Source organism: Chelonoidis abingdonii, chromosome 24 (assembly GCF_003597395.2).
Source record: "Chelonoidis abingdonii isolate Lonesome George chromosome 24, CheloAbing_2.0, whole genome shotgun sequence".
NCBI lineage: Eukaryota > Metazoa > Chordata > Testudines > Testudinidae > Chelonoidis > Chelonoidis abingdonii.
In genome coordinates this window covers 25,972,183-25,983,644 of record NC_133792.1, presented here as the reverse complement: position 1 = coordinate 25,983,644, position 11,462 = coordinate 25,972,183, and the positions used below count along the sequence as shown (strand labels likewise).

The 11,462-nt window shown below is 43.5% G+C and overlaps 1 long non-coding RNA gene across 1 annotated transcript in view; it reads right to left on the bottom strand.

Annotated features, from left to right (window-relative positions):
• Nucleotides 1-38: 38 nt before the first annotated feature.
• LOC142045894 (uncharacterized) overlaps nt 39-11,462 on the bottom strand; it is a 503,229-nt gene continuing 491,805 nt past the window's right edge. Inside the window, exon 3 of the long non-coding RNA XR_012654800.1 lies at nt 39-354. This is a non-coding gene — a long non-coding RNA (uncharacterized LOC142045894). The remainder of the gene's footprint in view (nt 355-11,462) is intronic.

Genomic DNA, 11,462 nt, shown 5'->3' with positions numbered 1-11,462 from the left:
ACTAACCTATTGTTGTATGTAAAGTAAATAAGGTATTTAAAATGTTTAAGAAGCTTCATTTAAAATTAAATTCAAATGCAGAGCCCACCAGACCGGTGGCAAGGACCTGGGCAGTGTGAGTGCCACTGAAAATCAGCTCGTGTGCCGCCTTCGGCACTTGTGCCATAGGTTGCTTGAGTTAACTCATGGCTGTGTCATGAATGGACTTATTAAAATTCATCAGTAAAGAATTGTATTTAAGGCAGACTTTTGCTGTGCTTTCCCTCCAGCCCCCAGTTGATTGCCAGCTCCTCTATATCTTTTCAGCAATGATAGAAAGCTTGAGGAAAAATCCTTTCTCTTGTGGAATTAATTCTATATAACTACATTTTTATAGCATGTTTGGGACATTTGTGAAGAGTAGAGATAGATAACTAACACTTCTGTATTTATGCCTGCAGCAACTGTGCAGGCAAACTTTATTTTACAGGCTAAAGTCTGTTGATGTCTTCTAGCTATATCCCTCAGCTGTTACTAACCATATCCCAGGGGAATGCATCGCCTTTCAGTTTCTCATTGACTCTTACAGCCCTGGCCATTTATAAGTGGGGAATCAAGTTGCATGTGAAATTAGTAGTTCAGCATTCCCTTTTATTTTTAATTTTAATATAGTTTTAATAAAACTAGACCTTGTAGACCTTGAAAATTTGTAGACCTTGAAACATTTATCTGACACTCACTAGCCTGAGGACTTGAGCTTGGTAGCTGGGGTGAAGAATACTTGACCCACCACTTCACCAGCAGTTTTAAAGAAATTAAATAGTAGTGCGCTTTGACTGACAATGTGGCAATTACCTTAAATTTACAAATGTGGCTTACTACATCTCTAATTTTTGTTGTAACTTCCATTCCTATCTGGTTTCACTCTTCCCCCCCCCCCCCTTTTCTTTCCTACAATAGGTCATGGTGTATGTCCTCCTGACTTGTTTTCACTTTGATTCCTTTATTTTGCCTCTACTTGCACGCCCTTATATTTTTCTCTTTCTATTTGGGGGTCTCTGCCATCTTTCCCACTTCCTTCAAAATCAATCTCCAACTGATGGTGGTTTTTTTGGTCTTTTGATTAATAAGATCCTTGTTTAGCTTGAAAGGGGGGAAGGGATAGCTCAGTGGTTTGAGCCTTAGCCTACTAAACCCAGGGTTGTGAGCTCAATCCTTGAGGGGATCATTTGGGGATTTAGTTGGGGATTGGTCCTGCTGTGTGCAGGGGGTTAGACTAGATGATCTCCTGAGGTCCCTAATAATCTATGAAGGGAGGGGCAACTGACAGCTGTAGCTATCCTACAGTTCCCACACTCTCTGAAAACCATTTGAATTCTTGGCTGAGCTCCTAAAGCTTGAAGGGTCAAAAACATTGTCAGAGGTGGTTCAGGCTATATGTGTCAGCCCCCCCCCCGTGAAACCAAAGGGAAAAAAATCATTTCTCACCTTTTTTCAATGTCACCATGTTTACTGGCTGCTGCTGGCAGCTGCAGCGCTACACAGCAGCAACCCCTTCCCTTGCAGACGGCAGACTATACAGGGGGACTGGTATCCATCATCGTCATCCCATGAGTGTTCCTGGCTGGCCTTGGTGAGGTCGGCCAGCGGCACCTGGGCAAAAATGGGAATGACTCCCAGTCATTCTCTTCTTTTAAGTTTTGTCTCCTGGAGATTCAGTCCTGCCTGGAATATCGAAGCAACTGGAGGCTGCCCCCGCCCTTTGATCTCTGCTTGCAGAGGCAATAAAGTCAGTGTTGTTTCTTATTCGTGCATTCTTTATTATTTCATCACACAAATGGGGGGATAACTGCCACGGTAGCCCAGGAGGGGTGAGGGAGGAGGGAAGCAACAGGTAGCGTTGTTGCAGGGGCACCCCCTAGAATGGCATGCACCTCATCACTTCTGCGGGATGTCTGGGGCTCTGACCTGGAGCAGCCGTTTGCCTCTCTGGTTCTTTATTAGGCTTGCCTGATATTCGAGGCAGGACTGACTCTCCCTTTAGACAAAACTTAAAGAAGAGAATGATCTGGGGACTCATTCCCATTTTTGTCCATGAGCCCCCAGCCAACCTCACCGAGACTGGTCAGGAGCACCCATGACAGCAGCAGACAGTACAGCATGACTGGTAACTGTCATTGTCAACTTGCAAAGCAGCAGATGGTACAGTAGAGCTGGTAACCATCTTTGCTAACTTGCAAAAGGCAAGGGGACGCTGCTGTGTAGTGCTGCAGTACCGCGGCTGTTAGCAACATCCAGGAGACATACGGTGACAATGAAAAAATGCTGAATGGGCTCCATGGTTGCTGTGCTATGGTGTCTGCCAGGGCAATCCAGGGAAAAGGGCGCGAAATGATTGTCTGCCGTTGCTTTCATGCAGGAAGGATTGTCTGACAACATTTACCCAGAATCATCCACGACACTGTTTTTGCACCATCATGCATTGGTATCTCAACCCAGAATTCCAATGGGCAGGGGAGACTGCTGGAACTATGGGATAGCTATGGCATAGCTACCCTCAGTGCAACGCTCCAGAAATCGACGCTAGCCTCGGTACATGGACGCACACTGCCGAATTAATGTGTTTAGTGTGGCCGCGTGCACTCGACCTTATACCATCTGTTTCCAAAAATCGGTTTCTGTAAAATCAGAATAATCCTGTAGTGCATACATACCCTTAAGAGTCCATTTGCAGCCAACCAAGCCCCAACTAAAACTGTCATAAAGTAGCAACCTTCCCTGGTTTAGTGCACTGACAAACTCAGGTGGGAGCTATATTTAACCTTACAGGTTGTTTTGATCAGTTTCCTCTGGCTGACACTTGAGGTAGTGGTGGCCAACTCCAGAGAGAGCCCAACCTAATTTTCAGTTAGAGATCACATTTTAAGGCCTTTGTCAGGAGAGCTAATGTGCACGTGTATTAATGAAGTTCACTTTCGGAGAGCTTATTCCCCTTAAAAATAAAATGAGCACAATGCTATTCCCGGCTTCTTTTAATTCTGGTTGGGTCCCACTTTTGGGGATCTCTCTCACCCAAGTTAAGGGGCAGTGATCTCCTCAATTTAAACCTCACCTCACAGTTAGTCTGAGCATCATGTAGGGAACGGAAGGGAAGGGCAGGCTTTCACCCATTCTGATCATTTGAGAAAGTTGTGTGAAGTACAACAAATCAATGCAGGCTGCCCCGTTTTGTTCTTTTTATTTCTCATGATTCATGCAACAGTGGGATGGATAGAAAATTATTCACAGTAGAAGTACATGTCCTCTACTAACATGTTTGCTTTCTACCTGCCCATGCTCAAAGGTGGAACAGAGACAAATATTAGACATTTAGGATTATTATTGTTGGAAATAACAACAGAGTGGGGACTATCCAGTTTATTGCACCCAATGTAGCATGTATGATTACCTGCCCTATGGGCAGATGGTGTATGTGGACATTTGATGCAAGGAGCTCCTGGCCCTCAGAGACCACGTACGGACTTTGGAAACCAGAGTGGCTGAACTGAAGGAGCTAAGGTAGACAGAGAGGTACATAGAGGAGACTTTCTGAGACCCAGTAGAATGGTCCCACCCCTGGTCTGACAGCCTCTGTGCTGGTGAGGAGGATGAAAGTCTCAGGGAAGGAGAACATCCAACTGGAGCAGAGGGAAACAATCCCATAGTTGGGATGCTCCTTCCAGATAGTGGTGTGATATTCTCTTGCACTGAGGATACCTCTCCAGGGGAGGGAACTCCAGTTATTAGGAAGAGAGAGGTAATAGTTATGGGGGATTCGATCAACAGAAACATAGATATCTGGTATCAGAGGGGTAGCCATGTTAGTCTGGATCTGCTAAATCAGCAAAGAGTCCTGTGGCACCTTACAGACTAACAGACGTATTGGAGCATGAGCTTTCGGATGCATCCGACGAAGTAGGTATTCACCCACGAAAGCTCATGCTCCAATACGTCTGTTAGTCTATAAGGTGCCACAGGACTCTTTGCTGCTTTTATAAATACCTGGGTGTGCGACGACCGGGAGAACTGCATTGTGAGCTGCTTGCCTAGCGTGAAATTTGTGGCTCTCTCAAAACATCTAGATAGACTTATCTGTATTGCTGGGGAGGAGTCAATGGTCGTGGTACATGTAAGTACCAATGACATAAGGAAGGATAGGAGAGATGTCTTGGAGGCCAAATTTAGGCTGGTAGGTAAGAGATTGAAATCCAGGATCTCCATGGTATCATTCTCTGAAATGCTTCCAGTTCCATACGCAGGGCCAGTTAGGCAGAACTGCAGGGTCTCAATACGTAGATGAGAAGATGGTGTAAGGAAGAGGGGTTTAGATTTATTAGGAACTGGGGAAACTTTGGGGACAGGGGGAACCTGTACAGGAAGGATGGGCTCCACCTAAACCAAAATGGAACCAGATTGCTGGCACTTAAAATTATGGTCATAGAGCAGTTTTTAAACTAAGGGCTGGGGGAAGAGCTGACAGGAGGAGCCCGTGGTTCAGACAGAGACATCCCTTAGAGGAGGATCTATTAATGGAGATTCTCTATGTCCTATTAAGGAGGAGAGGATGGAAGATGGTAAAATACAGATAGGATCTGATAAGAAACTGTCAAATGAAAAGTCCCATTCAACTACATCATGTAATGGCAGACAGCTAAAAAGTGACAAGTTTTTAAAGTTTTATATACCAATGTTAGAAGTCTAAATAATAAGATGGGTGAACTAGAATGCCTTGTATTTAATGAGGATATTGATATAACAGGCATCACAGAAACGTGGTGGAATGAGGATAATCAATGACACACAGTAATACCAGGGTACAAAATATATTGGAAGGACAGAACAGGTCATGTTGGTGGAGGAGTGGCACTATATGTGAAAGAAAGCGTAGAATCAAATGAAGTAAAAATCTTAAATGAACCAAACTGTACCATAGAATCTCTATGGATAGTAATTCCATGCTCAAATAATAAGAATATAGCAGTAGAGATATACTACCGACTACCTGAACAGGATGGTGATAGTGATTGTGAAATGCTCAGGGAGATTAAAGAGGCTATTAAAATAAAAAAACCTCAGTAATAATGGGGGATTTCAACTATCACCATATGAACTGGGTACATGTCGCCTCAGGACGGGATGCAGAGATAAAGTTTCTTGACACCTTAAATGACTGCTTCTTGGAGCAGCTTGTCCTGGAACCCTCAAGAGGAGATGCAATTCTTGATTTAGTCCTAAATGGAGCACGAGATCTAACATCCCTGTGGCAGGGAAAACACCACAGCAGCTCAATACTGTAACATTTAATTTCAGAAAGGGGAACTACAAAAAAGGAGGAAGTTAGTTAAACAGAAATTAAAAGGTACAGCGCCAAAAGTGAAATCCCTGCAAGCTGCGTGGAAACTTTTTAAAGACACCATAATAGAGGCTCAATCTAAATGTATACCCCAAATTAAAAAACATAGTAAGAGAACCAAAAAATCGCCACCATGGCTAAACAATCAAGTAAAAGATGCAGTGAGAGGCAAAAAGGCATTCTTTAAAAAGTGAAAGTTGAATTCTAATGAGGAAAATAGAAAGGAGCATAAACTTTGGCAAATGAAGTGTAAAAATATAATTAGGAAGTCCAAAATATAATTTGAAGAACAACTAGCCAAAGACTCAAAAAATAATAGCAATTTTTTTTAACTACATCAGAAGCAGGAAGCCTTCTGAACAACCAGTGGGGACATTGGACGATCGAGATGCTAAAGGAACACTCAAGGACAATAAGGCCATTGTGGAGAAACTAATTGAATTCTTTGCACTGATCTTTATGCCTGAGGATGTGAGGGACATTCCCAAACCTAAGCCATTCATCTTAGGTGACAAATCTCAGGAACTATCCCAGATTGAGATGTCAGGTGTCATGAGAGGAGGTTTTGTAACAAATTGATAAACTAAACAGTAATAAATCACCAGGACCAGATGGTATTCACCCAAGAGTTCTGAAGGAACCCAAATGTGAAATTGCAGAACTGCTAACTGTAATCTGTACCCTATCATTTAAATCAGTTTCTGTACCAAATGACTGGAGGATAGCTAATGTGATGCCAATTTTTAAAAAGGGCTCCAGAAATGATCCTCGCAATTACAGGCTGATAAGCCTGACGTCATTACCAGGCAAACTGGTTGAAACTCTACTAAAGAACAAAATTGTCAAACACATAGATGAACATAATTTGTTCTGTAAAGGGAAATCATGCCTCACCAATCTACTAGAATTCTTTGAGGGGGTCAACAACCATGTGGACAAGGGGGATCCAATGGATATAGTGTACTTAGATTTTCAGAAGGCCTTTGTGATGTTATTGATCTAAACTGGGACCATATAGAACATGGTGTCATGGGATAAGAGGGAAGGGTCCTCTCATGGATTGGTAACTGGTTAAAAGATAGGAAACAAAGGTAGGAATAAATGGTCAGTTTTCAGAATGGAGAGAGGTAAATAGTGGTGTCCCCCAGGGGTCTCTGTACTGGGACCAGTCCTATTCAACATATTCATAAATGATCTGGAAAAAGGGGTAAACAGTGAGGTGGCAAAATTTGCAGATGATACAAAACTACAAAAACTCAAGATAGTTAAGTCCCAGGCAGACTGTGAAGAGCTACAAAGGATCTCTCCAAACTGGGTGACTGGGCAACAAAATGACCGATGAAATTCAATGTTGATAAATGCAAAGTAATGCACATTGGAAAACATAATCCCAACTATACATATAAAATGATGGGGTCTAAATTAGCTGTTACCACTTAAGAAAGAGATTTTGTGGATAGTTCTCTAAAAACATCAACTCAATATGCAACAGTAGCCAAAAAAAGCAAACAATGTTGGGAATCATTAAGAAAGGGGTAGATAATAAGACAGAAAATATTATATTGCTTCTATATAAATCCATGGTACGCCCACATCTTGAATACTGTGTGCAGATGTGGTCGCCCCATCCCAAAAAAGATATATCAGAATTTGAAAAGGTTCAGAAGAGGTCAACAAAAATGATTAGGGGTGTGGAACGGCTTCCAAATCCGAAAAGAATACATGTTGAAACAGGAATGAGAAGTAAATATTAAACAATGTAAGAGCCAGTACGCAACCCTGCTTCATTCCATTTACGTTAAACAAGTCAGACTCTTGGTTTTCATACCGTACAGTTGCCTTCAAGACATCAGGTAAGGATTTCACAAGGTTTAGCAGTATAGGTGGACAACCAAGCTTCTTCAGAACAATGTAAAGCCCTAATCGACTATCCGTGTCACAGGCTTTTGTTAAATCTATAAAAGCCATGTACAGTGTTATATGCTTCTCTCTGCACTTTTCCTGCAGTTTTCTTACAGTCTACACTATTTGATATTATTTTTATTAATGAACTAGAAGAAAATATGACACAAAAGCTGGGGGAGTGGTGAATAATGAAGAGGCAGGTCACTGATTCAGAGCAATCTGGATCACTTGGTAGACTGGATGCAGGCAAATAATAAGTGTTTTAATCCAGCTAAATATAAATGTATGCATCTAGGAACAAAGAACGTAAGCCATACATGCAGAACGAAGGACACTCCCCTGGGAAGCAGTGACTCTGAAAAAGATTTGGGGGTCCTCGTGCAGGGCTCCAGCATGAACTCAAACATTGACACAGTAATTTTACAGCTCTGCAGCCTGAGCCTTGTGAGCCTGAATCAGCTGACCCAGGCCAGCTGCAAGTGTTTAATTGTTTTGTAGACGTACCCAAAGAGCTCGATCTATTTAGCTTAAGAAAAAAACAAAAAACAAAACAACAACAAAAGGCTAAGAAGAAAGAAGGTTATGGAGAAGGCTATTGGAGAAAGAATATTTAATAATGGGCTCTTCAGTGTAGCATAGAAAGGTCTAATATGATCCAATGGCTGGAAGTTTAAGCTAGAGAAATTCAGACTGGAAATAAGATGTAGATTCTTGACAGTGAGAGTAATTAATCATTGGAACACTTTACCAAGGGTCATAGAATCATAGAATATCAGGGTTGGGAGGGACTTCAGGAGGTCATGTAGTCCAACCCTCTGCTCAAAGCAGGACCAATTCCCAGCTAAATCAAATAAAAGAGCAGAAGCCATCCTCTCCATCTAGCACAAAGAGTAGCCAGTACGGGGCATGAACCCATAACCTTGGCATTATTAGCATGCTGTGCTAACTAGCTGAGCTAGTGGCAGGTTAGCCATCATTGACAATTTATAAATCAAGATTGGATATTTTTCTAAAATATGTGCTTTAAGAATTTTTTGGGGGGAAGTTCTATGGCTCAAGTTTTACTGGAGGTCACACTAGATGATCCAACCTTCTGGCCTTGGAATCTATGAATATGAAAATCCAATGAGACAGATGGGTTACAATTTGCTATTACATTGTAAGCATTTACTTCTGAAAATTAGAAGATCTCCTTATGAGGAGGGGTATCAAATTCATTTTTGGGAATGTCCAAAAATTACTTGTTTATTATGGGCTATGTGCCTGGGCATAAATGTAGAACTGCACGCTCTCTGGGAGATGCAGCTAACATGGCATTCGCAGGTTTGCACAATCAAAGGTGGATTATAACCTTTATGTAATGCCTAAACTTAATTATTTTCATTATATTTTGTTCAGTCATATTCAGCATCACTAAACTGAGAAAATGTGCTGTCCTTTAAGACCACTGTTACTTTTGCCATGTTTTCTCCCTTCTCCATTCTTTGTCCCTCCATCTTCTCAGTCTTTGTGCATTTCCACTGTTTTTCCCTGCATTTCCTTCACTGCAGTAACTGGCAGTTCCATCTGGGGGGTCCAGTCCCACCCTGTTCTCCAAGCTACCTAATACAATACTAAAAAAAATTGTTATTACTGAGATATTAAGTGAAATCATTAGGAATTAGAATTCATGAACTAATTATATTAAGGGGGGAGGAGTCCACACCTTACAGAGCCCTCAGAATGTCTACAGATGGCATTGCTCCAACTTATACTAACTTTGCTTTTAGGTTTTCTTCTCAGGCAAGAGGGCTAGAAACTTTCAAGTTTTGACACCTTTGATCTACAGTCTAATTCTGACTTAGATTACTCACTCAGATTTAGTGGGTGTGGTGATAGAGAGGAGACAAGGCAGGATATACCCTAGCATACCTAGAGGGAATTCATATGGGGCAAAATTTCATCATTAAGTTCTTGAATGAGTTAAGTTAGTTGGTGTCTCTGCTGCATTCAAAACATCTCAAACCCTTTCTCTTCACTGAAACATAGCAATAATTCCCTCTAGCCAAGTATTATTTTCCCTGGCACTTGGCTGTTGATTCAAGCTGTTGTGAATACCAGTTGTCTGGTAGTGGAATAGAATGGCTTCTCTCACAATTTCCCTGTTTTCAGCACCTGGGCTACATAGTGACCTTGATCTGCTTGTGGAATTCCCATAAATACAAATTTCCTGCCTTTCTTTTTCTCCCCAATGTCTCTCCTCCTGCTTTTCTTCCCTTTGAACCTCAATCTCTTTCCCCCACAAGTAACCTGCTCTCCATTGTTGCCTACAGTGAAAAATTATACAACTTAGAAAAACAACAAGGAGTTCTTGTGGCACCTTAAGAGACTAACACATTTATTTGGGCACAAATAAATAAATAATGCCCAAATAAATTTGTTAGTTTCTGAGGTGCCACAAGGACTCCCTCATTGTTTTTGCTGATACAGATTACCACTCTGGCTATGGCTACAACTCTGAAACCTATACAATCTAGACATTTTCCTCTTGGATGATACTTCATCCCCTATGTCATAAATATAAAGGGAAGGGTAACAACCTTTATGTATGCAATAACAAATCCTTCCTGGCCAGAGGTACAGAATCATTTACCTGTAAGGGGTTAGTCAGTTCAATTAACCTAGCTGGCACCTGACCAGAAGGACCAGTGGGGGAAAGAAGATACTTTCAAACCTGGAGGGAGGTGGTGTTTGTGCTCTGTTTGTTGGTTCCCTCTCGGGACAAAGAGAGAGACTAAGGGCTTGTCTACACTTACAGTTTTGCAGCGCTGGTCGTTACAGCTGTGGTCGTACAGCTGTGTACGGCCAGCGCTGCAGTGTGTCCACACTGACAGCGACCAGCGCTGCAGTGTGTCCACACTTGCACCAGTTGCAGCGCTGTTGTGAGTGGTGCATTGTGGGCAGCTATCCCACAGAGCACCTCGTCCAATTTGCGCTGGTTGTGGGAAGGGACGGAGGTGCGGTCCCCGGTCCTTTCCAACGACCGTGGTGAGTTACGCTCCTTATCACCATAGGGTGCATGGAGTGCCGCGTGTGATTCAGGAAGCGATGCGCCGAGTGCAGGAGTTGCGAATGAATGTTCCAACAAGCACATCCATCTGGCAGTTGAATCTACCTATAGCTCCCCAGTGAAGAGAGCTAGAGATGAAATGAGCTGCTGACACCGCGAATAAATGCTTGGCAAAAGGACACTCGAACGGAAAGACTTTGGCTGGAAACAAGACGGCATGGCTGGTACGCACATCGCTGCCATCGGGTGACGAGGCGCAGGGCACGAACAGAGCGAAAAAGCCACTGCCTCGGGACAGTGCGAAGCAGTCGCCAACCCTGGGTGGCGCACAGACACGAGACGAGGCTGCCCGTAGTGAGAAGCGGCAATGCATGCCAGTTGGAGGGCACTTCCAGACAGCTACCCACCAGTCGGCGAAACCATAGGCCAGACGGGGACAAGGCGCCCGAAGTGGTGAGGAACAAGTTTGCGGGCCATTAACCGTCCTTCAGGATCACGAACCGCAGCTGGGGATAAGGGCACAGCGACCTGCGATGCTTGCCCAATGGGTTCCCCCTACCGGGCGAGGGGCAATGAGGGAACGATAACTACCTGGCACACCCCAAACTGCAACCGAGTACAAAGATTAACGAAGGGGTATTTCTCAATGTCTCAACAAGCGCTGTGGATCACCATGGGCATCGTTCACTGAACAATGACACAGATGGGGGAAAGCTGCAAGACAGAAGCTCGATAGGGCTGTTCATGAAGCCGGCAGGCAGGTGACTTATTTGTCCGTCAGACCGAAGCTCACAACTGGGACAAGAGCGAAAGACCCATATGGCCTGGGAGACGCCCGCTTACGCAGGAATGCCTGACGCGCTCATAAACCATATACAGACAGCCCGTGACAGAGCAAACGGACCCGGTCAAACTACAGGCGACCAGATGCAGAGATGTGGAGGGCTTTTGGCGTGGGAAGCCAGATGGAGAATCTCTACGAAGCACACAGTGAAAGCAGCATCCAGCGATGATAACCGCGTCGCTAGCATACGTCCATCAATAGGTGAAGGAAGGGAAACCTCATGACGCGAATGGGCCTCCGAGTCAAACGGGCCGTGGCGAATGCAGCGAAAGAGCAGGGCTAAATAACGAGGC